Source organism: Camelus bactrianus, chromosome 30, assembly GCF_048773025.1.
Source record: "Camelus bactrianus isolate YW-2024 breed Bactrian camel chromosome 30, ASM4877302v1, whole genome shotgun sequence".
Classification (NCBI taxonomy): domain Eukaryota; kingdom Metazoa; phylum Chordata; class Mammalia; order Artiodactyla; family Camelidae; genus Camelus; species Camelus bactrianus.
Genome location: NC_133568.1, coordinates 7,832,926 through 7,855,527, shown reverse-complemented (window position 1 = coordinate 7,855,527; position 22,602 = coordinate 7,832,926). Strand labels below are relative to the sequence as shown.

Sequence of the window (22,602 nt, the reverse complement as noted above, 5' to 3'; positions counted from 1 at the left end):
GGGTGGGAACCGTTGCATTGGTTTGATCACAGCTAAAACACTGTGTTCAGTGCTGGGAGTATTACCTGTAGAAGAGCCTGAACAAACAAGCATTTATGAGGAAGAGGGTGATTAGAACGGCTATGGTGAGAAGAGATCTGGGAACTCCATCACACACGACCTGTTGGTTGGGGGACCCAGCCCAGCCTGGGGAGAAGGCTTATACACAAACCATTTGTCTCCAAATATTTGGGAGGCTAACATAGGGGGAAAAAAGGAGTCATTTCTTTCTTGCTAATCCATAAAGTAAGACCAGAACAAATAAATGGAAGCTGTAGGGTCAGATTGCAGTTTCATACGAATATTTCCCAAAAAATGATGGCTGGTCAACAAGAGAGTGAGCTCCCTGCCGATGCTGAACTGCTCATCTTTTCGTTCAGGGAGAAGCTGATGGACCAGCTATTAGACATGTTTTAGGAGACATTGCTCTGTCAGGCAGTGGGCTAGATTTAGTGACTGTGGCTATGTGTCCTTTCCCACTCCAGATCCGATTAGTCTAAGCCCTCAGCCTCTGAATTTCTCCTTGGGGGTCCTGCAGGGGGAGGAGGATAAAGGGAGGTGGCAGTCCTGGCTTACAGAGGGGTGGGTCTCTGAGTGTGCGGTTTCAAGTTTAGCACTTTCCTAAGCTAGCTTTGTTTATTTTTAATAGATTTTAAAAATTTTATTACTTTTTTTTGTTTGTGGGGTTTTGTTGTTGTTGTTGGGGGGGAGATAATTAGGTTTATTTATTTATTTTTAATAGAGGTACTGGGGATTGAACCCAGGACTTCATGAATAATAACCATGCACTCTACCACTAAGCTATACCCTCCCCTCCTTGCTTTGCAATTTGAGATAGCTACTTGCTCTTTCCAAGCCTCAATTCTTTCATCTGTAGAAGAAGAAGCTGGATTAGGCCATCTTTCTCCCCTCCTCTCTTTTTTATTCATATAACATGAAATCTACCTTTTAACAAAGTTTTAAGTGTATATGACAGTATTGTTAACAGTATGCTCATTTGAACAGCAGCTCTCCAGAACTTTTCATCTTGCATGACCAAAACTCTATGCCCACTGAACAGCAGCTCTGGGCTCCCCTCTCCTCCCAGCACTGGCAACCACCAGTCTACTTTTCACTTCTAAGAGTTTGACCACTTTAAACACCTTCTATAAGTGAAATCATATAGTTTTTGTCCTTCTGTGACTGGCTTATTTCACTTAGCATAACATCCTCAAGTTTCATCCATGTTGTAGCATGTGCCAGAATTTCTTCCTTTTATAAGGCTGAGTAATATTCCATTGCACGTGTATACCGCATTTCCTGTATTTGATCATCTGTTGATGGGTGCTGAGGTTGTTGCCATTCCTTGACTATTGTGAGTGATGCTGCAATGAATGAACATGGGAGCGCAAATACCTCTTTGAGATCGTGATTCTAATTCTTTTGAATAAATATTGAAGCAGGATTGCTGGATTGTAGAGTAGCTTTGCTTTTATTTTCCTGAGGAAACTTCATACTGCTTTCCACACCAATGTCACCATTTTATTTTCCCACCAACAGTTCACGAGGGTTCCAGTTTCAGCAAAGGAAACAATCAACAAACAAAGGCAATCTACAAAATGGGAGGAAATATTTGCAAACTATATATCTGATAAGGAATTAATATCCTAAATACATAAGGAATTTCTACAAAATAACACAAGCACAAAATACTGAATAACTCAGTTAAAAAGTGGACAAAGGACTTGAAGAGACATTTCTCCAAAATGGATATACAAGGCCACCAGGTATATGAAAAGATGCTCAACACCACTAACTCTTAAGAAACTGCAAATTAAAGCCACAATGAGATATCACTTCACACCTCTTAGGATGGCCATATCAAAAAAGTAGGTAAAGTCTTAAAAGTAATTTCTACTTTGACAGTCTGTGATTCTAAATTTAAAATAACCCCAAAGCACTGTGAGTCGTAAAGGATGCTACAATTCTCATATATATTTTATTTGTTGTGAAACCTGAGAATTTGACGCAGTGTCTCTTTACTTTTGAGTTACACTCAATTTTAAGGAGCATGCTTTTTTTGATTTCCAGCACTCTACCAGATTAGATGAGATCAATTAAGAGGAATAGAGATTTCCAAAGTAGCAAACAGAGGACTCTGCAAAGTGACTCCACAACAGGACAATGAGAGGAAGTAGACACAAGGACCTTCAATTCCCAGCTGACTGACCCCATGTGATACTTGGTCCAGCAAAAAGCATCATTGCACTGCAACATAGCACATTATTTAATGTCTGTGTTTCTGCTTTCTTTAAGAAGGCAAATGCTAAAACCCCGAGTTGCTCTAAGTTGGCAAACTTGAATGAATTAAGACCATCTGTGAGACAGGATGAGGAGCGGCTGAGAAGCCATTTAGATCTGAGTCTGGATCCCAACTCCATCATTTACTAATGGTGAGACTTGGGTCTCTATTTTCCCTTCTGTGAAACAAGGATGGTAATACCAAAAAGAGCTTCGAGGAGGATTCTGTAGGATCATAATGCTTGTAAGGTGTGTGACCCTTGGTCAGAACTCAGTAAATGTTGGCTGCTGCCCTGATAAGGAGTTCTGGCAGAAAAATGGTGTGTTGTGCCTCTACCAGCAAAGCCGGCCAGAGCCACACAAGAGGGGTGGGGAAGAGAGTGATCTAGGTGCTTCCTCAGACAACGTGGAGGAGGCCAGGTCCAAGTGGGCTACCAGCATCCACACCAATGCTTGTGTTACTCTCAAAAGCACCCAGCTCTATTCTACCCTCTTGGTTAGCAAACCTTTAAAAGCTTCCAAGTGTTGCCTTCATCTAGACCTTGGGTTTCCAAGATGTGCAGGGAAAATCTATTGTCACAACCTTTTCTGTAGAGAAGACAGATCTGGCACATGCTTGCCTGTTAAATCAACTCATGTGCTCCCTCTCCCAGGAGGGAGTATATTTTATCAATCTGTTCTGCAGAGGACAAGGCTTCAATCAAGGGAGTGGGTCTACCACCAGCAAAATTTCAGGCCTGGGTTGGCAGAAGAGGGCAAGGCGTGTTTAAGAGTTTGGGTCTTCCTGGACAATTTTAGGTTATTTTAAATGTAGGTCAAGGTCATATGCATACAACAGAGCCCTGAAAAAGTGTCAACATATATAACTGTTGGTAAACAACATGACCACATGGGTATAAGAGGAAATGTTGAGAGAGGAGAGACTTTCCAGTCCAGCATTTTTCTTACAAAGAAAATAAATTGATTCATAGTTTTAGAAAGCCAATGTGCTCTTTTAAAAAAGCTAGTTTAATCCCAACAATTTAAGTAAAGATTAGATTAATTGTCTATGTATCTTTATTTCAAAGTGAGATGGAAAAACCATATGCAAACATATTTGCTTATAAATGTGTGTATATGTGTTCAAAGGTTCAGATGTAAAGTGTTTAATCACCCAAAATGATACACTATTTCAATGCTTAGATAAGTGAGTTCTTTATGGAAGCATGGTATATGCCAGTTAAAGCAAATACTCTATAGGCCAACCATTTTGGTGGAAAATCTTTTTAAAATATGCTATTCTACTCCGACTCATCTTACACAGAGCTATTAATGTATCCTGACATTTTGTGGTGAACAGCATGTCAGCATTAGGAACATCGACTACCTTGTTGTAACGTGGAGCAAAGAGGCTTTTGCTGGTCCAAGTACTACTTGGACCAGTTGACTGTGTTTCTTCTATTCTCTTCCTTCTGAACATTTAGCAACAAGAATTCATACAGATAAACAAAATTAAACCCTTAGACTAAAAGTATAAGTGGAAAGCATGGGAGTGTTGAGTAGGGGTGGGGTTGCTGGTGAGAGTGTGTCCTGAGAGTCACACTGGGGTCAGACGGCCTTGGATGGCTTGGCGCTCAGCCACTCGGCCCACCCCAAGGAGGTGATGCAGCACAGTGGTTAGATTCCGGGGTTTGGGTCCCACTTTCACTCTTTCTGTGTGTCCTGGGAGAGCGTATTTAAACACTCTGAATGTTGTCTCATCTGGAAGATGGGCAGGGCAATATTAATTGACTCAGTGGGTTATCATGAACCTTACATAAGCCAAGTGAAGGGCGCTCAGCTCGGTGCCTGGCCCCAGTAGTCATTTGCTACAGGCAGTAATGTTATCACTTCCTTTAGGTCTTTCCGACCTGACCACCCCAGCTAAAACCACATCCCCTCCACTTGCACTCCTAAGCGCCTTCCCTGACGTTCTGTGTAGACCCTATTTTATTTGTGCACCTTTTAGAATGATCTCTCTCAGACCATAAAATGTAAGCTCCATTAGGGTAGGGCTTTTGTCTCTTTGTTCACGCTGAGAACAGTGGCAGGCATTTAGTTAGGTGTTCAGGGAACACCAGGTTAATGATGAAAGACTGAATCCGCTGATGGGCAAGGTCGCATCGCTCATCCTGATTGTCCCATTCATTCTCAGAGCCCTGCAAGCACACGGGGCCATGATGAGACACCACGGGAGACTGCTCACTGCTTGCCTCAGGAAGCCCAGGGAGGGGATGGTGGGTAGGAACAGAGGAAGTGGGATGAACGTCGGGTCTCTCTTTAGCATCACTCAGACTCAGACATGCCAGTGCCTGCCCCAGAGCTGGGTTTTCTCCCACTGTCCATGCCACACTCGTCCAGTCTACAGCCTGGGGGTGGAGAGAGCATAAAGAACTACTTGTGTTCCGTGGCTCCACTCAAGTTTCCTCTCAAGTGCCAATGGGGCTTTTGTATGCCTCAAGAGTCTATTAACTTAGAGCTTGGATATCTGTCAAAATGCAAAGATCTTTTAGCAGGGTCAACATTTTTATTCCTTAGAATAAAATACAAGCAAATATCCTCAAATGTAAAGCACCTTTAAATTCTGTAATTCAACGCTTGTTTGAGGAAACTTGTGTAGCAACACCCTAAGAGGTCACAATTTTGCAATGTTTACTATGAATCCAAGGGAGATGGAACTCTAGTTGATGTTGTTTGGGACTCCAAGATTAACTACAAGAGCGATGCTCTTTACATGGCAAAAATGGTCAGTCCTGGAAGACGGGAGGAGTATGATTTGAGGAAGGATGAGGCAATTCCTTTGGAAAAGTTTAGTTGGTCCACTGGGTTGACCATTACTTTTGGAGAGAGTTATATTCCATGGTTCAAGAAATGTTGTAAATGGAATTGATAGCCTGTATTAATGAGAATGAAAAATGATAAAGCATCGAACCAATATAAAAATTTAGTCAAGAAAACAAGGTGCGAGTCTGCCCTAGAGTTCATACACTTCCCATCCCATCGCTCAAGCTCCACACTTCCACAGCCAGCGCATAACTGATCAGAAAGCCGATCCCTATCACCATCAGTTAGCTTCAGGACGTCAGTTTCCTCTCTACACCAGGGCTCACATCTGTGTCAGATATTTCAGAAAGATTTCTTTCAAAATGATTTGAAATCAAAAAGGTTTGCCTCTCAAAGGGTTAACCCCATCCATGCTAGATGACTGTGTCTATTTATATGCACACACATATATGAGTGTTACTTCTGTCTCCCCTTAACTATTTATTCAATATTTAAAAATCTTCATTAGCTGCTTCTAGCCCATTAGCATGCCTCCTTTGAAGGAACCAGCCCACATCTGGATGTGTAAGCCTCTCTTGTCTTTATAGTTCTGTCCTCCTCAAATACATATTCGTGTGCACCTGTGGCCTTTAAGCCCCCTCGTATTCATGGATCACATGGAGGGGTTTGTGATTTGCATATTTTATCCATGCAAGTGCCAAGATGATGGTCGTCTTTCTAGCTAGCATCCGGATTGAGAAACATGGGTGGAATTCCGATTTTTTTCACATTCTTTATGGGGAACATGAGGGGCGATGGTGGAGATGAAGGGTTAGAGATTCGGTATCTCAATATATAAAAATTATCCCCTCCCAGGTACTCCCAGCCTTGACATTGAAGGGAGCTGGCCAGGGTGGTCCCAGCTACCAGGCAGGAATGGAAGAAGCTCTCAAATAATTCTAACAGCTCTTGCTGTCAAGAGCTAAGGAGTGAACTTGTTCCCCATCTGTGATAAAGTAAGGTCCCATTTCAGGTTCATGATTTCTTTAAGATAGGAACAAAGTGAGCTTTGGAAGATCCAGGAATTTTCCCTCCTCTGAGCCTTCCTAAGCTGCACACCGTCTTTAAGAATCAGGTCAAGAATGACCTCCTTCCAGTACAACCTGACCTCAAGAGGCTCCACCTACTTTGCCGTCCCCCCAGTGGGCACCGTGTGGACCAGCTTCGTGCATTTTCTGCAAGTTGCTATGGGGTTGTCTTCCAGCTACATCAGGCGGAGATGCTACTTCATGTGCGGGTTATTTTCCCAGAGGCAAATAATCCTCAGTTACTGATTGTCAGATTAATTCGTACAACGTTGTATGTTTGAAAACACATGGTGTGAATGAGAGGGAAACAAAATTGTATCCTGTATCCAAATACCATCTACCTGAAATTTCTACTTCTGATCATTAAGAGATTTCTGATCTAAGGCATTGGTCTTCGTTGGGAGAAAGAACATAATTGTGAACTAATAAATTCATTCAGTGCTCACTCAGAGATTTCTATGGTGCCCTTACTATAGAAGACACACTGCTGGGTAGACACGGAGGGGTAATACAGAGGGGATAGTGCCTCATCACTCATTGTCGCCCATGTCTGGCTCTCCTCACCCCACGGGGTGGGGAGGCATGCGGTGGGGTAGCTTGCATTTGCTGCCTCCTTGTGTTGGGGGCAGGAGATGTGATTAGTGTGTTAAGAAGCTGTGACAAGGGGTCCTCTGTGTTACTTCCAGGCATTTACCTGATGGCATGAGACCCTCCAGAGCTCTCATGATGCATGGTGACTGGCAGTGTGAGGTGGCAGCTGCTCTGTTATCCTGGCCCCCCAAAGACTGCCCTAAGCTGAAGGCCTCAGCTGATAGAAAAGGGGCACGTGGGAGACAGAAGCTGTTCCTGTTGAAACCGTGGACGTCGGGGGTCATTGACGCTGCAACCCAGCCTCACCTCTTGACTAATACAGGAAGCTTATCCTTGTAAGATGGGAACAAACCGTGGGCATAAATGACCGTAACCCAAGGCAGAAAGTCCTAAGGGAGATACAGCAAAATCCTTATGGAGAGAGATGCCTCCAGGGGTAGAATATCAGAATGCCAGTGAGAGAAGTGGCAAGTGGGCTAAGCCTGGCGCAGAGAAACAGAGTGATTCAGACAAGAGCCTTCCAGAAACTGCTTGAGTATGGGCCTGGTGGGACAGAGTTCACATTTATACAATGATCATAGAAAATAACTCAGATTGAATCACTCTACTAACAACAAGCTGCTATTTATTGCTAAGAGGTTTGTGTGCACTGTTGCCACCAACCTTCACCATGTCCCTGGAGGTAGGTACTGTCTCCATCCTAATTCCATGGAAACCGAGGCTTTGAGAGGTCAAGGAAGGAGCTTGAGGTCCCGTGGCCAGCTGGGTCTCACTGCAGAGACTCAAATCCCTGCCCAAATCCAGGGGCCCTGCTCTCAAGCACAGTTCTGTTCTGCTTGTGAAAGCAGACATTGTAGCGGTGGTTGAATGGAGGGCAATCCAGGGTTATGTGTTAGCGAGACTCAGTTTCCCTGTTACTGAAGCTGTGCCCACTGCTCCTGAGCGGGAAGCAGGCGCCTCCAGGATGCACCCCAGGGCGGTGAGCTGTGATGGGAGAAGCCAGGCACAGAGGTAATGCCTGGGCCCATTAGGGGGCGCCGTGTGCCTTCAGACTGCAGGGTTGCAGTGGGCCCTTGCTTTCCGAGACCCTCCTGAGATCTTTGAATCCTAGAAGACACTGTGGGAAACAGCTCCGATTCCAGGTGTCTTGAAAACTGAGTTCCCTGTCACCAATCCTCACTCTACCCTGGTCCTCCCTTTACTTTTATTACCATCTCCCCTCCCATCTACTGGTTTTGGGATATGAAATTTCCAAGAGACATCTGACCCTTCAGTTTGGGTTTTAAAAGCCAGCCAGAAGTAATTTCCAGCTGCGATTTTTGAACCAACTCCAACTAGACAGATGTAACTGCTCTTCTGGGCCTCCTCATTTACCCCAGAATAACTCACCACCATCAACTTCGCCTCCACAGTTTGGCTTACGTCCTTTCCTCTGCTCACTTGAATCATCCTTCTTTGTTAATGCAGCTCTCAACACTGAACCCTACATCACCTCTCATTTCTGGACCAAACAATCTCCTCGCCTTCAAACAGACCCTGAGCTCCCTGAGGGCAGGCGCTCTGCCTTCTGCTTCATCACAGCACGCAATCCCTTCCCAGGGACGTGACCAGGGCTCAGGGAAGGCCTTGGCTGCATCGAGAGGATTTATTTCCATTCTTTCTGACACTGTGGACTGACACATTCTTCTTACTTCTCTGTGCAACCCCTAAAACACTCCAACATCGGAATCACTTCATTTGAACTCCTGTTCCTTTAGAGCCATTTATTTTGAAGGTTTTTAAGGCAGTCCTGGATCCAGATTACAGCTTCATAACTTTCTAGCTAAGGTATCTGGGGCAAGTCACCTGAACAGTCTGCCCTCCAGTTCTCTCACCTGCAAAATGGGAAGAGAGTGATGGCAACCGTGTACCATTATGTGAGGCTAGATCAGATACTTCATGGGTTTTAATCCACCACGCTTCCTCTGTTCCACTTTCAAGCCTCACTGGAAACAATATGTTTCTTCCTCATCCACTAAATCCACCTCTCCTTGCCCCTGTGGAGTTCCTTTTTTTTTTTTTTTTGCCATTTAAACCCAGCATCTTAGCACCCTGGGAAGAGGGGCCAGGCTGTGACCCTTAGCAAGGTTGTGACCAAAGGCAAACAGCTCACCATGGAGCCAACAGGAGCCCTGCTCCCCCGGTGCAGCCCAGGATTCCTGTGCCCCCGGCAGCCTTATCAAGTTGCAGAGAACTTGGTAGCACTAGTCAAACATTTGCTGTGCACCAACTGGAACTGGTGTGTACTTAAGATAATGTCTGGCTTCAGATTGGATGCTGGTGATTAGAGCAGTAAATTAGCCCCACTTCGGGGCTGCAGGTTTTCTTGGCCCTCTCAGCGCATCGGAGCAGATTTCCGAGGGCAGATGTTTCTCTGCTTCCCTGTTCATCTCCGAGGAGAACAGACACAATATTCTGATGTTCCCCTGCCGTCCAGTTACTCCCATTGTGCTTCTGTGTTTTAGCTCATCGATAACAAAAGGCAGGTGACGTTCCCCTCGGTCGCCTCTGCTCCAGGTGCCGTCATGCTGGGAACCAGCACGTGGTTTTCAGCTGGGGGAGACCGCAGTTAGGGCCTCACTCAAGTCCTAAGGGAGCTTTCACCTTTAATTGAGGACGAGTGGCCACCTGGGTTTACAATCACTTGCCCATCTCCAGCCAACAAAAACCTGTACATACCCTCTCCTGGGTCCTCAGTTTCCTGGCGGTTTTCTACTTGAACAAGAGATTCAAGGTGGGTCACCATAGGGGCACAGAGGGCCGGTCTGGGGGGTGTACAGAGTGCCTTGTGGGGGCAGTTGGCTACATACCACCCAGCAGAGGGCAGCAGTGCCTAACAGTCAATACTAAATCCATCCCTTTATTGAGACACAGGCCAAGGCGGGCTGGGGGTGAATTTGGGGGCATTCCTGGCAGTCCCATGAAAGTGGGGTGTGTTTCCTTGGTCAAGTTCGTAGGCTGATCCCCACTGAGGATCATAGAACTTCCGAGCACCATGAAGCCCTTTAGAGAGCACAGGTCCAATCCCTTCCCTTTCCAGTGAGAGGGTCTGTGCCTGAGCTCCCAGGCTGGTCCTGGGAGGGTTCCATGCTGCCCTTCACTCTGAAGGTGAAATCGGGGGCTGGAGGTGGAGCCAGAGTGCCACCCTCAGCGGACGAGGCGGTCCATGAGGCTCCCTCAAGCTCTGACTCCTCTGCTTGTGCAGGGGGTTAGGGGCCAGCGGTTTAAGAGAAAACACAAAGGCTTCTGATCTCAGCTCTTTCACTTTCAAGCAAATGTAATTTACATCCAATCTCTGTTTCTCTGCTTAGCGCCTCCACCATCATGTCTTGTATGTAAGAGGAATTCTTTTTCACCTCTGCTCAACTCAGAGACTCCTTGGCTCACTGAACTTGTTCATTTTCTGGGGATTTACTCTTAATATTGGGCCTTCTCCTCAAATTCATCCTGCCAACGAATCTCAGATTAACCCCATTCACCCTTCTCACCTCACCTCACCTCACTGGCAGAGGCGCCTTGGGGGCTGCAGGGAAGACAGGGGAGGGGAGAAATGGGTCCAGACATGGAGGAAGTAAAGAAACCCAGGGGCGCAGAAGCCAGGGCAGCTGCCCATGGGTGTTTTTCAGATAGCTCTTCTGTCACCTCCAGCAGGGACAGTGATTTAGACAGCGATTACGGAACCACTTGGGGTGAGATAAGCCACGTTGAAGGTCTAAGCTGGGTGAAGAACAGCACGAGTGTCTGAACACCTGCAGGCTCATAGGAAGAGCCCGGGGCGGGGTGCGGAGTAGAGAAAGGAAGGGAGGTGGGAGTGTAGCAAATATAAACCTTGCCCCTATCAAAGTTATGTTTAGGGCCATCAGGGAAGATTTAGAAAAGACCCCTGCTCTGGCCGTATAGTTTTACTGGGCAGCCGATCAGCTTACTTCAACTTGCAGCCTCTGTGATTCAGTGAACTGGATGGAGTTTTGAATGGCTTTTGGCTAAAGGAGCTTCCATAGGGTCACTGTGTTTTACACCCGGAGCTGAGCTGTTTTAATATATGACGGACCAGTTTCTTCTGTTTTCCACTGGTAGCCTGCACGGAACCTCCCAGGTGCTTCTGGGAGCTGCGCGAGGTTACGGGAAAAGCAATAAACTTGGAATCAGGAGACTTGAGTCTTGGTCCTACTTTTCTCAATAAGCCATTGTGTGATCTCAGGCAAGTTACATCCCCTCTCTAGTTTTGACTTGTGTTTCTGTCAAATACAGGCACTGGAATACCTCAGGGAAGGCCAGTGTGCAGCACAAATGAGGCCAGGCAGTCTGTGCCCAGAACACCTTGTGCTAACAGATCACGACGCTCCACCCTCCTGACCTAGACTCGGAATCCTTCTCAACACGGCATTTGGAACAGCCATTCTCAACCAAATAGAGCTCTTTCTTGAGATGAAAACTGTTTGCTGTCACCGGACTAGGCAATTTTAAAGGTGTTTTTGGTTTTTTTGCAGTTCTAAATAAATTCTTCCTCTGCCAAATATTACACAAGACTGTCATGGCCATAGAAAAAAATAGCTATCTAGCAGCTCTTTTCAAAAGAGCTACATGAAGTATAAAAAGAAACATTTGAAAATATTGGTGTTATTTAATCACTTAGAAGTATTTGAGAAGTGCCTACCAAGTGCCTAGAACTTTCACAAAGCTCTTTATAAAGAGATTAGACCTAAAATACGAGTCTTTCGGGGACTTAAACTCACCTGACTTAAACTCACTCCAAACCATAAGGGCATGTGGTTCTTTCCAACAATGCAGGGTAGGTAATCATTTAGCCTCCAGGTAGCAAAAGTAAGGTAGAGAGAGTTAAATCCTCTGGAGAATCTGGGAGACATCATATGGTAACTCCATGTACTGCAGGACTAACTCCAGCATAAATGGGTTTTGCATGAAGTCTTCCCCTATATGTTGAGGCAGAATGAGACCCTACAGTCTTGACACCCATCACACTACTCAGTACATCCTGCCATGCACCACCTTTCCCTTAAAGGCACAAGCCCTTTGAAGGTAGCGCCTGTGTCTAATTCTTCTCTATATCCCCAGCGTCAAGCACAAGCATAACTCCCAAATGTTACTTGGACTGAGTTGAAATCACAATTCTGTCTCCAGTCAGTCCCTTACGGAGTTTGTAGTCCATGTTTTCGGATCCTTAAAAGCTATGCCCAAGACACACTGAGGAAGAACAAGTAAAACGTTGACTCAAATGCTGAAGCCCTCAGATGGCTCAGGTCAGGATCCGAAAGTGAAGGGGCTACCTCAGATCGAGTCCTGTGTCTTTGCGGCTTATGCAGTTGGGGGTGGCCACAGACTGGAGACCACAGACAACAGGAGATCTTTCCTTTCTCGATCCTTAACGTCCTCAACTTATAAAGTGAGAGGTGTGGTCAAGAAGATGTCTAGTGTCTTCCAAATCTAACATCCAGTGATGTTTCGATTTGAAGAATGAGATTATTTATTAACACAATATATGCCAAGTGTCACGATCCAACTGCGTTACGTGGGAAGATGAACTGAGACCTGCTGGGTCCTGCCCCACCAGAGTGATCAGCTCCAGCTGGTGGAGGAGATAATTCCCTGTCTCACAAGTGCAGAAGTTGGCTGGCTCTCTTGGTGGAGAGAGGTTTATCAGAAGAGTTCGAGAGAAGCTTCCTCAGAGGATATGCGCGGCAAAGCAGACGGTAAGGTCTTTCTTCTGGTGGAGCAATGGCTCAGCAGGGCTCAGGAAAACTCAAGAATGTCTATAGTCATAGATCCAGAGTCCAGAGCTGAGCCAGGCGGCTCCATTTTTACCAAATAAACATAGAATTAATGAAGCACTTGCACAAACGTGACCACCTTTGATCCCTCACCACAATGGTCAGAGCTGTGATTTCTGTTTTCTAGAGGAAGTAACTGAGATTCAAGGAGGGCAAGAAATAGTTAAGTTAACTTTAAGAAAGAAAAAAAGAGCAGCTTCTGACCTCTGACCTCTGGGCTGGCACTCACAGCTAGGTCGTGTTATTCTCCTGATGGACACGGCAGAATACCAACCTCAGGCAAGGTTATTTGGAGACCATGATAAAATGAGACAACACAAGGGCATTTTACAATTTTGTCTAAACATAGACAAAAACAAGGCCATCATGCCACCCACAAATACCTGTCTCTTGGGTAAAATGAGTAAAACTTCCATTTTTTGCTCAATTCTGCTGTGAACCTGAAACTGCTCTAAAAAAAAAATCTATTAATTATTTCTACTTCTTTACCAGTTACAGATTTTCCCTTGTTCTCACTGTGCATTAGATTTAGTAAGATCTTCAGCATAGACTTTCCCTCAATTTCTGACAGCGTCCACTCTAGAGAAAACCTGCATTTCCTTAGACCCTGTCTCAAATCACCTCATGCAAGACCCAAATTCTATAAAAGGTTCTTTTCAACACCCTATTACTGAGCTGACGTATTTCCTCACGATGGGCATTCTCCCTTGCTGCAAAGAGTGATAATAACCCTAATATGTTCAACTACATGTGTGTTCCTGGGGGTCCTCGGCTGGAGGATATTTTTTTTTAATTGAAGTACAGTCAGTTATAATGTGTCAATTTCTGGTGCACAGCACAACGTCCCAGTCATGCATATACATATGTATATTCACTCATATTCTTTTTCATTAAAGGTTATTACAAGATATTGAACATAGTTTCCTGTGCTATATAGAAGAAATTTGTTTTTTAACTAGTTTTATATATAGTGGCTAACATTTGCAAATCTCAAACTCCCAAATTTATCCCTTCCCACCCCCTTTCCCCAGGTAAGATTGTTTACTATGCCTGCAAGTCTATTTCTGTTTTGTAGATGAGTTCATTCATTCTTTCTTTCTTTCTTTTAAGATTCCACATATAAGTGATATCATTTGGTATTTTTCTTTCTCTTTCTGGCTTACTTCACTTAGAATGATGATCTCCTGGTTCATCTTTATTGCTGCAAATTGGATCATTTTATTATTTTTTATGACTGAGTAGTATTCCATTGTACAAATATACCACAACTTCTTTATCCAGTCATCTTTCAATGGACATTTAGGCTGCCTCCTTGTGGAAATTAGGTTGACAACTTCCATGAGGGTAAATGGGCTCCATGGCCACACAGTAAGGGCTGGTCTTGTTCTCCCCTGGGAACTACATTACTGAACAAGGTGAACCGCCGCCACCACCATGGGACTATATCACCACTTAGAGAGCATACTGGTAGCCACTAAGAGATAGCTGTAAGGCCCTGCGGATTAGCTGGAGAATGAATCATCTTAACGACTACTATTTGAGTCTCTATTTCAACTTTTCAGATCCCTTTCAAGTCTATCTTAGTTAAGTCTTATAGTAATCTGCTGAGGAAGGTGGGGTGGGCATTACTGTGCCATTTGGCAGGTGAGATGGAAGGTGATTTACATACGGTCTCCTAGCCAGTTAGTGGAGAACTACTATCTACCATAGTCCTCCTGCAAGTCCACGTGCTAAATGGAGTACCTGCTTAACATTCTTTTCAGCCATGGTCAAGTCCTGTGATAACTGCAAAATTAGAAGATGAGAGACCTGGTGGGGTGAATCTTATCTAAAATGGGCATGAAGTTTTGACAGAATCATACACTTAGTGTAAGTAAATAATGATGAAGCTTTGATAAAATTTGGTGTGCTCTTAAGTGTCATTAAGAAATGGGTGAGGCTCAGATTATAGAAGGTCACAGTTTGGACAGAACATAAATAAGGTATTTAGTTCATGTCTGGGAATCACGTTTTAGGGAATAAGTGGGCAGCACATTTGTAGCACATTCAGAGGAGGGTAATTATGAAGAATGGCTTTGCAATCAGGTCAGAGGAAGAATGGTTGAGGAAATGGGGTCAGGGAGTGGAGAAGAGTTACATGGCAGAGGCATGTCAGCTGCCTTCAGCCATGGGAGAGGCCATCACATGGAAGAGGAAATAGATTTTCACTCTGGTACTGTGGAGGCAGAATTAGGACCGGTGGGTGGAATTTATAAGAAGCCAGCTTTTGGCTCAATATAGGAAGTGTCTTCTTAACCTAGAAAGCTGTCCAACGATGTAGATGTCAGCAAGCTTATTATTCTCGAGGGAATTTAAGTGGAACCTGGAGCACATTTGTCAAGGACACGTGAGAGCAGATCCTGTACCAGGTGGAAGCTTGTGTTCCATGATACCTGTGCTTGTTCCACCTCTAACGTGCCAATCTGGGTTATTCTAGGCACTAGATGGGAACGGAGGTGGGGTGGGGTGGAGAATTCAGGGGTTAACATGATGCCTTCACTTTTCTATCTTGTGTTTTTATTTGATCATTGCTACCTTGGATGTTAATTTGATTAGCTCTTTGCTCAAGTATCATCTCCCCATCAGATCCATTTGATAAAAATGTATTGCACACTGACGCCTCCCAGGCTCTGTGGATACCTTGGTAGAAAACAGACGTGGACCCTCTTCTCATAGACTTCCATCAAGATCTTAGACTTGAAAGACCTTAGAACTGCATCACACTCTAATTTTTTACCTCCCAAAGAGCATCAGTAAAATGTTGGCCCATAAATATGACTGCCTATGCAAGAATAAGAATTCAGAACAACTGATGTCGAACCCCAGATACCTGCTGAATCACCTGCTTCCATCATGTCATCTCAGAGTTTTAAAGGAAAAGCTACTTCTGGAAGTCTTCGAAGTCCCAGTTTTCACTAGATATAGGGGATGGCCATCCACATCAAATTCTAATGTTAACTGTGCTGTAGCTCAGATTCTTCTCAAGAAGCGGTCTTCCAGAGATTTTAATTTGGAGATAAGGACTAAAGGGAGCTGTCATCAGACCTCCTTATCAGTAATTCAAGTTCTGTTCAGTTCAGTTCAAGTCACTTTTAATGAGAGACTTTAAGGCAAAGCGCTAAATACTCCAGAGAACTTAGAAACAAACAAGACCTAGCCTCTAGCCTCAGGAGATTAACTGTCTAGTTTGAAGCCCGCAGATAAATAACTGTAAATTCAAAGTAAAATATCTAAGTGACTTTGGGGAGAAACAACGAGATAGAGATTATGCTAGTTTCTGGATCCAAAAAGGAAATGACAATTTCATAGGAATTTTGAAAGATATATACATTTTTATGCTAATTGTTGGGGGGAGAACATTTCAAGAAGACAGATGAACTTGAGAAAGAGATGGGAATTTGTGGGATGCCTTTGCAAAACAGTCCAGATCTTTGTAATTGGGAGGTTGAGTGGACAGTGGTAAGGATAAAGTCAGAAGATGGGGCCATACAAGACAGAAGCTTGGATGCCCAGACCAACGGTTCTTTCAAGTTCTGTAGGTCAAGGGGACTTGTGGAATGCTTTCACCCAGAGAAGAAGAACCAGAGCCATAGCACAGAAAAGGTGCTTCTGATAGTTTTGTATAGACTGATAGTGAGAGCGACAGGGCAGGTGCCTCAGAAGGAGAGAAGAGCCAAACAAAAGAGCAGGCACATGAAATGGAAAGCAGAGGGGAAAGGACTGTGAGATGCTGAGGAGAGAGAATCTATAAAGCTACAGCTTGGGAATGAATGTAGTTGAGGAAGGAGCGGGGAGAAAGGAGGGATGGTGTGGGGGAAAGGGCTAGGTGAAGAGCAAATAGGAAGGGCTGGCTTCTAGATACTGGTTTTGTGGTGTTGCTAGGACTCCAGGCTGAGTTTAGTTGGCAGTTGGAAACAAGCGTCCAAAGTTTAGGATGGAACCTTGGGGTTAGTATCAGGAATCTGCAAGTCATCTGAGTAGAAGAATGTTCTATGAAATGATGGAGGCATCAAAGGATTGAAGGAAGGGGTTCTCAGTGGTTTGGGGGGAATATCCGTGTTTATGGAAGAAGAAAAGGCAGTTAAAAAAAAAGACGAAGAGTGAGTTTTGTGATGAAGAAGTCAATGGTGAGCAGACGACGGTAACAAGAGGAGACAAGAAAGGCAGGTTGGTGGTCAATAGATCTAACCAAGTTAGAGGTAAAGGAGGACAAGGAATAAGAACTAGCCTTGGGGTTTGGCAGTGACAGAGGTTTTGGAGACCTTTAGAAAGGAGCCAACCAGTTCAGGCTGAAATGATTTTCTTTACTGAATGTGTTTGTCTTTCCAACTAGACTCATGAGGGCTACAGCAGTCTTCATACATCCCTTGATTCTTAGTGACTCCTCGCAGAATTTGAGCACACAGCAGGTGCTCAGTAATATCTTAGAGTTGTAGAGTTAAGTCGAGAAAGCCCAACGACCTCGTTTTCCTGGTGCAGAAACTGATGCCTGCAGAGGGTTTTATGACTGAATTTACTCGTTCTTTCTGAGTATTTGTGGCGGACACTGGGCAAGGGGCTTAGGGCTTCAGGACACAGAGATTCATAATCCAGCCTGGGAGAGAGATAGGTAAACAGCTCGGCAAAAAACAAATTGTGCAAAGGAGAAGGGGGGTTTGTACAAGCTGAAGCAGGAAGAGGGGTTGTTAATTAAATCTGAGTAGTGAGGTTAAATCCAGAAAAAGCATTAGAGAGGTGAAGCTATTTGCCCTGTGACTTCAAGAAAGATCGAGAACTTAAGGCTTGTTAATGTCCCTGCCACGGTGTCACCCAAACCACCCAGAACCATGCTGTCACTTTTCCAACTTGGGTGATGGTTAACTGTCTGATCGAGCAACCTGTGGCTCTGTCCCCAGCAGGTTTCCCACCCTGCCCTGGCTAGTAGGTCTGTGGACATGCACTGCTGCTTGTTAGATATTTGGGTGACAGAAGAGCCATTGTTGTTTCTAGAGCAGGGGAGGAGCATAATGGAAGTAGAAAGGCTGCCTAAGATTGGCTGGAGGGTATGGGACGAATAGCGAAGTGTTAAGGAACCGTGGTCATGCTCACCGAGTAGTATCACATTTTTAGGTCCAAGATTTTATTTGTGTGTGTGTGTGTATGTGTGTGAGTGTGTATGTGTGAGTGTGGGTTCCAGAGTCTCCCTACTTCTAAAGCAAAGGGCTCAGCCCAAACCAGGGGTTGTATCTCTTGGTTACCTCACAAATGGCCGCCTTATTTGGGACCGGATGCTTTTGGTCTGAGTCCCCCTATCTGGTCCTCTGTCTACAGTCCTAGAAGTTGGTTCTCCAGGTTAAAAGCCTGGATCAGCAAGAAGAGTTCAGTCAAGGGAAAGGGAAGGCAGGGAAGGGAGAACTAGAGACGATTCCACATGGGAGGCTGCATTATAGCTGCAAATGCCTGATCAGCAGGAGAGGATGCTGATCAGGTGGTGGCATCAGGGAGGCTGCGGCTGGGAGACTGCTACTGGTTTGTGCCCAGCCTCAACCTTCATGGGAGAGGTGGGTGGTGGTGGGGGTTGAAGAGCCTCTGAGATCCCGTCCAAGTCTGATGGCTCCAGATTTCTAATTGGAACCCCAAGAAGAAAGCAGCTTGTCAATCTCTCTTCTAACCTCAAGAGGAGTCAGAAAATATTTGGCTCTGGTTCTTGAGCTTGGGAAGTGGTGGCCCACAGACATCACAGTCGAGATATTAATAGACTTTTCCAAATGTTATATTTGCATCGATGCGCCACTCATTATGCAGAGTGCCAATTATGAATTATTTTTTCTTCCTTTCAGGGGAGAAGCTGTTTATTTGCAAACTGCACGAGGTGACTTTGGACCAGGATGTCACCCAGAACATCTCTGCACGGGGCTTTCTGAGATGACCTGCACTTGACAGGTTCTTAAAGAGCCAGGTGAGAAGGATTTAAAGAGAAGGACTGAAATGAAAAGGTCTGGAGATTAGAGTGAATAAATGTCTAACGCAAAAGAGAATTAGCTTTGCTCTAAGTCAGGCACAGCCCAAAATGTGCTCAGACATTTTGAGCCACGGCATTTCCTCTGGCTGAGCTGAACCCCAGCTTTTATAGACACCTGCCACTTACTGAGCACTGGTAAGTAGGGGCGCTGTCTTACGTCCTTTGCTCAGGTTATCTCACGAACGGCACAGCCACTGGGTGAGTGCGAAGCTCAGAGAATTTACACCTGCTCCCATGCTGACCTGGTATTAGGTCACAGGCTGTCTGATCCCAGAGCCCGTGCCTGTGGCTGCTACACCCTGCTCTTCCTCAGACACTTAATAATTTGATCATGGGCCATTTTTCTCAGGGCCATTTGTAAACTCAAGACAGAATTCTGAGGGCGTGCGGAAAGAGGAGCATCTGATGTAGAACCCCAATTGTCCTCTGTTAGACTCCAGTGTTCCACTTAACCCTCTTCATCTGAGGCACCTCAAATTGGCTCCAGAGGGAGCACACAGGTGATTAATGGCTTTTTAAGAAGGGAAATGAGGGAGGGATGTAAGAACGGTTTGCGACGAAGAAAACGAGGAGGCTGAGAAGGTGACGGTAGCTGATGTCGGAATGGATAAAATCACAGACTCCTGGAATAAGGAAAAGGCTTGGAAATCACCTCATCTAATGTCACAGCCAGTGCAGGAATCAGAGAGCTTGGAGTGGAGTAACATCAATGTGTGAAGATGGCGGGAAAGTCTGCTTTCTCCTTGTCAGAGGTCGAGGCAAGTGGAAATCAATTAGTGAGGCTTCCCTGACTTCATGAGTCTGTGCCCGGACCCGGGCAGGGCGTCAGGGCACACACAGAAGGGAGCCTATTTGGAGGAAAGAGAGGGTCTGGTTGGCTTTCAAGACTGTGAAATGAAATAGGGTCCACAGGACAGTCTACCAGTGACGGAAGTGTGGTCTGGAGAGTGTAGTCTGGCCAACAGAAGGGTAGAGTGGGAATTACCAGTGATAATCAGGCAGATGGGTCCTTTGTTGTGGAAACAAGTGAAAGAGATATTTCGGTGCCACAGGATTGAAAATTTTGGTTAATATTGAGAAAATGGATGTCAACACTGCCAAACCAGGGTGCAGAGTCCCTTTACTTTTGTGGGCGTCGTTCTGCTTTGGGGATAACAGACTATTCCGTCAGCCGCAACTCTCTGGCCTGTCCTCCCCCAGCCCAGCCACTAACATGCGGATCTCACCCCCACGCTGACATTTCCCTGAGACTCATTTCATGCTGTTTCTTCACGGGGACATCTGGGCTGACAAGGCAGAGACTTTCCCCACAGAATCGAAAGGAATTTCTGATTTTGCACAGGGATGTCAGCCCCGACTCCCAGTTCCAGCCTCTGGTGATGCCCGTGCTCCGGTCTCCCCCACCTCCTCCCGGGCTTCTCCCTGTGAAATTTTTGCTCCTTTCTGGGAGTGGTTTCTCAAGATAATATGCTGTCTGCAAGCTTCCCTTTCTCCAGCAAGACTGACGGGTCCCATGTGAAGCAGGCTCTTTTGGGGGGCCGGCGTCTGAGCGCTGCTTACCCAGCCCTGCAAACAGTCCATCAGGGGCTACCCTGTCATTTCCATATCGGGAACCCTGTGCCGGACGGGAAAAGGTTGGGTGAACACATGTGTATTTTGGGTCTTTATCTTTAGAGAAGTTCTTTTGAATATGCAGAACAAAGCGAGGGCTGCATTTATCTCTGACCTTTCCCAGCCCTTTCCTCACGTCTGTTGAGGGAAAAACAAGCCTCCGAGCTCGGCAGCCTCCTCCCTCTAGGAGCAGATGACGGAGTTGCCTGGATTCACTTCTTCACCAGCCCTCGCTCCTCAGACCTGCCTGAGTCTTTCCCCATGGATGATTCTCCTTGGGGTTTCAGTGGGGATGGGAAAAACGAAACAGGGTCCTTGGGAAGTGGCTGAGGTGGGGGCTAAACTCTCGCCTTTGGATCCCGTGTCCATGAAGGCAATTGACCCCATGGCTATCCCTTGTGTGTTTCCTGGCGGAGTCCCCTCTGACCTGGGGAAAGAACATGGGTCTGGGTGGGGGAAGAAAAGGTGGAGAAAGTGTCGGGTCACCCCCTCAGTGCTGACCAGAGGAAATGGTTTCGAGTTTCATCAAGGATCTAGTGTGATCTGGGAGAAAGATCTACCAACATACATTTTTGCCATTTCTTATAACCTCCCTGGGGAACAGCTATCACATAGCAAAAAAGATGTTGGACTTCTATCAGGAGAGTTGGAGCTGATGCTGGCCCGGCCTTTTACAAGGTGTATGCCCTGGACTGTGAGCTTTGCAAAGAGCCACAGTGCCTTTTCAGCTTCCTCTTGTACCTTAGAGCTTAGCCCTGTGGCTGGTGCGTAGGAGGTATTTAATCGTGCAAACATGATCTGGAGCAAGTTCATATATAAAATATATTTTAAAAATAAATTACATTAAAATATTAAAATTGTTAATTTTTATTAATATATATAAATTTAATATATAATATATGGTACTATATTATATAATATATGTAATTTATTATATAATATATTAGATACTTTATATAATTTATATTATAAATTATATAATATATAAATAATATGATTAATATAAATATAGCAATTATTATTTACTATAAATATAAATTTTATATAAATACATACACACACATATGTACTCACAGCTTTGCTTTTACTATTAAAAGAGATGATATGAAATCACTATGAACAATGCACTAGAGCAATGATTCCAGCATAAAACTTATATATTTGTAAAATGAACCTTAGCTTACCCTCCACTAGGGCCCTATCCTTCAGCTAACCCATCCATGTATAAAATGCCTACCGTGGATCCTTGAGGTTTCACCATTAAAGGCATGATATCTCTTTGGATTAAGCCTTACATTTTCTTAATGACCTCTTTTAAAATTCATGTGCACCTGAGTTGGGTGTCACGTGACATCATATATGTCAACGAGTTTGAAAAATGGCCTCCTAAGATAAATGAAAGACACCAAGCCCCCTTGCCGAGCCCCAGGGAGGAGCGGGCGGGTGGCGGGGTCCTGGGAGAGACAGCTGGGGGTCGTCTTCATCAGAGACTGAATTGCCCCCCTCTTTCTGCTGCAGGTAATCAGGCCCAGTTCCCTCAGGTAAGGTGGGACGGAGCAGGGGGGAATGCAGCGGGAAAGATGAGCAGTGAGAGCATCTCTTTACTTGTTTCTCCCCCGTTGACTGAGACCCACACAGGACGACTGCCTCCACTGCACGGAGAGTCTTGGCCCCTCTCAGCTGAGCTGGTGGAAGACCCCCTTCAATTCAGGAGCCCCCACTGCAACGTCCTAACACCCCGAGTTGTTGCTCAGCTTCTTCTTGGCCGGAGACGATGGGAATTTATCACTTTTCTACTGTTGAATGGCTGAAGTTTTAGGAAAACCTTAATTTAATTGGATGACCCAAATCTTTGGTATTTACTGACTATTCATGTTACTGGGAACCTTTCAATATCGAATAGAATCAATCTCCTTGGTGTGAGAGGAGCAGGGAGTCAAGCCAAGTCAAAGCGGACGTGCGAGGACGCCACTTGCTTCACACCTCTCCTGTGTCTACGTGGCGCCTCCTCTCTGACCTCAGCACTGGAGGCTCCAAGTCTTCCTGCATTAAACATTTGTGCAGTTTCACAGACTGTTGAAATGGAGATAATAAATTCAGCTTTCCAACTGCCTAACAAGGGAAAAGGCAGTATAAAGCCATATGCCTAATGTGATGGGAAATATTCTCTGGGTCCTTGCTGAAATTTTGCCATGGAAACGATCATCAGTTTCACCCACATCACTATCTCTGACCCTTAGTGGCAAATAACCCAGGAAAAAAGCTAACAATGAATCTAAGGGACCAAGGTTTCTTAGCTCTTGGTTTGCAGGGATACAGCTATTAAGTCTTCTCTTGTCCCTCC

General features: G+C 45.1%; 1 protein-coding gene and 1 non-coding gene across 7 annotated transcripts in view; both read right to left on the bottom strand.

Moving 5' to 3' along the window:
- The window catches only part of SLC14A2 (solute carrier family 14 member 2), a 429,661-nt gene that overhangs the window by 258,705 nt on the left and 148,354 nt on the right, over positions 1-22,602 (bottom strand). The gene's annotated exons all lie outside the window — the stretch shown is intronic.
- TRNAN-AUU (transfer RNA asparagine (anticodon AUU)) lies at positions 779-851 on the bottom strand. Its single transcript has one exon. It is a non-coding gene; the product is annotated as a tRNA-Asn (tRNA).